Source organism: Anabrus simplex, chromosome 1, assembly GCF_040414725.1.
Source record: "Anabrus simplex isolate iqAnaSimp1 chromosome 1, ASM4041472v1, whole genome shotgun sequence".
Classification (NCBI taxonomy): Eukaryota; Metazoa; Arthropoda; class Insecta; order Orthoptera; family Tettigoniidae; genus Anabrus; species Anabrus simplex.
Window position 1 is genome coordinate 1,123,813,018 of NC_090265.1, and position 6,000 is coordinate 1,123,819,017.

Below are 6,000 nucleotides of genomic sequence, written 5' to 3' on the forward strand. Positions count from 1 at the left end.
GTTTCTATGAAAAACTGTATTCAAATGGCAGATCATATGACGATATAGATGGTTTTGACAAAGACCTTGATTTTACACTGCAAACTGAGAGTGTGTGAGAAATGAAAATGAAAAACTAATGTATGTGATTCAAATGTGTCCTTTGTGTTTCTGTAACTAGATTTATATTTTGTTACCTAGTAACCTAGTAAACACTTTCTACTATTCACATAGTCCTATTAATGTATGTTTCTGTAAAATTCTGATATAATAAAATAGTAATAGGTATTGAAAATCCAATATTTTATTGCTGGTTCTTTTATATTTTGCTTTAAACTGTAACTGTTCACTAACCTAGTAAACACTTTCCACTATTCACATAGTCCTATTAATGTATGTTTTTGTAAAATTCTTATACAATACAATAGTAATAGGTATTGAAAATCCAATATTTTATTGCTGGTTCTTGGTTATTAACAACAAAATCTCACATAGTGGCGCTTAACTTGTTGTTGCATAACTACAAGTTCCGTAACCCTGAGCATCACAACGTTAACTGCCGCAGTTTGGTGCTTAGCCGCTTGATGCATATCTTCGACCCGTAAACTGCTAAGTTAAATTTTAGGAAAACAAAGAAAATATTGCTCTGAATGAATTTTCGTGTGAATATTAACATTACGTGCACTTCATTACGTACCTGTACCAAATATTGATTTATTTTGTCTAAAATATCTCTTCTAAGATGGTTTTAAATGTGAAAACTTTTGAACGCGTTTTGCTCAAAACTAAGATTTGACGCTTAGCCGGTTGATGCATAACACCGTCCAAATATATTTTACAAGAGTGATTATCTTAAATATGGTCCATGAAGCTAAACAAGGATCACTTTTGGAGCCAAAGCCCATGTTTTTTATATGCTATGATATTCTATGAATCTATGAAGCCAGCTAATCTCAGGTGACATTTGGAAACTTAACATTCAAAATACAAAAATAAGTTGCTAGAATTTTAGATAAAAGCAGTGGAGTTTGAGAAAGGTCAACAAACTAGAAAAATGTTTTTGTATAAGTGCTCAAGATAATGTGACGTTGACCTCTTATGATGTTGCAAAAATCATATCCAAAGCGGAAATGGCTCATTCTGTAAGAAAGGAAATGATTCTACGTGCCTGTGTGTCTATCTGCAAACATGTACCTGGTAAGTGAACATGTAGTGAAATCAGCAAACTGCATCTATCAAACAAGACAGTGAAACTAAGAATATGTGGTATGTCTGTTGACATAAAACAGGCTCTCATTACAAGGATACAGACTTGCAACAATTTTTCATTGCAGACTGATGAAAGTACTAACATCACAAAGGAAGCTATCATACTAGTTCTTATATGCTACATATGGGAAGACAAAATGATGGAAGATTGCTTGTTTTCATGTGAACTTCTAGTGTACAGCAGAGTGTATTAAGACTTTGAATTACTTTTTTGAGGAGAATTCAATTTTGTGGGAGAAATGTATGTGCCTGACTACAGACTGTGTGCATGCTTTGTCAGGCATAAAAATTGGACTTATTTCATGAGTGAAGAATGTGGCAATTAATGTGAAATGGAATTACTGCTGTATTCACTGAGAAGCCTTTGCTATAATGAAGATGTTGCAATCATTAAAGAAAGTACTTGATGAGCTAAATTTTATCAAATACTGATATTTGAATTCCAGAATCTTCTCAAAATTATGTGACAAAATTGGAAGCTGATATAAGCAATTACTTTTCCATACAGAAGTACATTGATTGTCTAGAGGAAAGATTTTGCAGCAAGTCTTTGAGTTAATCAGTGAAGTACAACTATTTCTGAGTGTTACTAAATTTCCATGTGATGAGTTGAATTACTTCTCTTGGTTGTGTATGGCAGCCTATTTGTGGAGCTAACATTCAAAAGAGACTTTGTCCAAAAATTGAAAAAATTGAGTTAAGTATTGGTTTCACTTTATGAGATTCATCCTGAGGTCCCAGCACTCGGAAAACATTCAAAAGAGAGTTTGTCATAGCTCTGTTGGTCTCTGAAAGTAGACTATTCAAAAAACAACTTTGTCCACTGCTGTATTCATTGAAACGAGACTTTGTCATCTTCAGCCAATCAGAACGCTACCACATACAAATTGACTCCCATCATGCATTGCGTGAACAGCAATGTTTATCATGGTTATTGCTTTTGGTGTTCAATCCAATTTCTGATTAAATTTTCCTTTGTCATATTGTTTATTCACTATTAATACATTATGGATTCTTGTGAAAGAGTTTTAGTTGGAGAATGAAACAGAGGGACGAGAAAGAGAAGCTCAGGTTTAACAGCAAGAAGAGCAGGAAAAATAAAGAGGTATGGGAAATGGTGTTGGACATAACTGTTTGTTCCATGTAGACATGAAAACAAACACTTTCAGTGTAAAATGTTCAGACCTTCAGATTGTTCCTCTGTAAGAGACAAGTTAGCATCAATCCCTGATAAAATTTCTGAAGATAATTTTATTGCATCAAAGCCTACCATTGTATCAGTTAACAGAAGACGACCACGACAGACAGTAAATAAACAACCACATGCATACAGTCTGAAATTTGTTTTACCAACAAAACTAGGGAAGCCAGTGAATGTCTGTAAGAAAATTTTTATGCCTGTGCTTTTGGTAAAACCAACAAGGCTAAGAAATATAGCACATAAAGTTAATTGTGGTGAACACTAGATTGAGAAGTAAGGTGGTGATAGAATGTCTAGTAAATCTATACAATACAGAAGAAGCAAAGGGGTGCGTCAATTTTTGAAGAATCTCAAAGGTCATGAAAGCCATTACAATAGGCAAAATTCAAAGAGGATATACTTAGATTGCTCACTTAATATAAATAAGAATCTAAAACAAAGATGCGATTACTGAGCTGAAAGTCATTTTTGCAATGTTTTGCCATATTTTTGTGTCAGAATCTAACCTTGGTTTCAGAACACCAGCTTCAGATGTTTGTAGCTGTTGTGCCAAATTATCATTCCTAATCAAAACCAGTCATATTCCAGAAAAATCTAATTACATGATAGAAAAGAGAGCGCACAGATTACGTGCTAATGCATTTCGTGAAAGTCTACGGGAAGATCAACCGCAAGATACAGTCACATTATGTTTTGACTTACAGCAAGTGCAACCTCTTCCCATGACACCTATTCAATAGGCATACTATTCAAGACAAATAAGTTTGTATTGTGACAGGTGAGCAGCTCAGAACAAAAACAATCACATTCTGCATACTCTCATTCTGCTGAGAACACCAGGCATTGAAGATATTGTAATTACTTACCCAGTGAGACGTCATAGCTATATGCCGGCAGACCATGTTTTTGGTCAAATAGAAAAACAATTGAGGAAGAAACCTCCAATTATTTCAAAAGAAGAATACTATGATGTGTCTAAAATAGTGGGTGATGTTAGGTTACTAGGTAGAGAGTGGAAACTGTATGATGTTAAGAAGCTTGAAAAGTGTTTCAAGAAGTTAGATAAGATCAGTGAAATGAAACAAATTCTCATTCAGTGTACAGTAAATGAATGTGGAGTATGTGAAATTAAGGCCTGTGAACATTATAGATTTGGAAGTGAACTAAACATATTTCAATCAGTATTGAAGAGATGTTGGAGCTCAGACAAAAATAGAGGTTTCTGCTTACAGGAAATCCACCCACTCCAACTGAGAAAATTGAAGATGTGAAAAAAATTCTCCTTAAACGCTTTGGTGAAAAATGGTATAGGAGAAATACTTGGAATGGTACAAGAGATTGTTAATGGATACACCTGCAGCAAGTGTTCTTCCTGAGGAAGCATTATGTGACTGTTTGGAAGATGATGTGGGCTTCTATATATAAAAATAGATATTTCTGTCTTAAAGTGCCTCCGTAGCTCAGGCGGCAGCTCGCCGGCCATTCACTGCTGGATTCTGTGGTTCAAATCCCGGTACTCCATGTGAGATTCGTGCTGGACAAAGCAGAGGTGGGACAGGTTTTTCTCTGGGTACACTGGTTTTTCCTATCATCTTTCATTCCAGCAATACTCTCCAATATCATTTAATTTCATTAATCATTCATTAATCATTGCCCCAGAGGAGTGCGATAGGCTTCTGCAGCCGGCACAATTCCCACCCTCGCTGCTAGAAGGGAGGTTCACTCATTACATTCCTGACCTTGTCAAATGACTGGAAACAGGCTGTGGATTTTCATTTCTGTCTTAAAGTTTCATAAAAATAGAAACTATGATTATTATCTAAGTAAATGACATTGCGAATGAATGTTCTGCTTATTACAATTTTCCAAAATGTTTTAGACTTTACTAAATTAATGTGTAGTCAAAGAGGACTATGTCCCTATGTCCCTATGTCCCTATGTCCCGGTATTTAATAGATATATATTACCAGATATTGTAATAGGAGTTGAATCATGGCTGAGAAATGATATAATGGATGCAGAAATTTTCTCACAGAACTGGAGTGTGTATTGTAGAGATAGGATAGGAATGGTAGGAGGGGCAGTATTCATTCTGGTGAAAGAAGAATTTGTAAGCTACAAAAAAATTAAAGATGACAAACATAAAATTCTAGGTGAAAGGCTCATCTCAAAAGATAATAGGCAACTTGATACCTTTGGAGTGTACAGACCGGGAAAGGGTAGCGCTGACACTGATTCAGAATTATTTGATACGATAATCAGCTATGTGGCAAACGATAAGGAAAGGAACATGATTGTAGTGGGTGATATAATTTTCCTAAATGTTAATTGGGAAGGTAATGTGAATGACAGGAAGCATGAACAACAAATGGCAAATAAGTTAATATGGGAAGGGAATCTGATTCAGGAAGTGATGGAACCAACTAGAGGGAAGAATATTCTGGATGTGGTGCAGGTAAAACCAGATGAGCTCTATAGACAAACCAAAATAGGTGGTATTGGTGATCACGAAGCTGTTTTTGACGTAGTTAAAAATAAATGTGAATGAAAGGAAGGTATTAAATATAGGACTATTAGGCAGTAACATATGGCTGATAAAACAGGCATGAGGGAGTTTTTAAAAAGTAACTATGATTGGTGGAAAACAATAAAAATGTAAACAGACTCTGGGATGGGTTTAAAGCAACTGTTGAGGAATGTGAAAATAGGTTTGTACCTTTCAAGGTGGTAAGGAATGGTAAAGATCCACTATATTATAACAGAAAAGTAAAGAGACTAAGAAGGAGGTGCAGGGTTGGAAAGAAATAGAAATGGCTGTGGAAGTAAGGAGAAACTGAAGGAACTTACTAGCAAAGGTCAGCTAAGGACAACATGATGGCAAACATAATTGGAAGTCATACAAATTTTAATGAAAAGTGGAAGTGTATGTATAGGTACTTTAAGGCAGAAACAGGTTCCAAGAAGGACATTCCAGGAATCATTAATGAACAAGGGGAGTGTGTATGCGAGGATCTTTAAAAGGCAGATGTATTCAGTCAGCAGTATGTGAAGATTGTCGGATAGAAGGATAATGTCCAGATAGAGGAGGTGACTAATACTAAAGAAGTATTAAAATTTGCCTATGAAAACAATGATATTTACAGTAAGAAACAAAACTTGAAGACTAAAATAGCAGCTGGAATTGATAAGGTTTTGGGGGATATAGTACCATATCTGAAGTACTTAATTGATTATTGTTTGCATGAAGGAGCTAAACCAAATGAATGGAAAGTTGTTATAGTAGCACCTGTGTATAAAGGAAAGGGTGGTAGACATAAAGCTGAAAATTACAGGCCAGTCAGTTTGACATGCATTGCACGTAAGCTTTGGGAAAGCATTCTTTCCGATTATATTAGACATGTTCGCAAAATTAAATACTGGTTTGATAGAAGGCAGTTTGGGTTTAGGAAAGGTTATTCCACTGAAGCTCACCTTGTAGGATTCCAGCAAGATATAGCAGATATCCTGGATTCAGGAGGTCAAATGGACTGTATTGCGATTGACCTATCTAA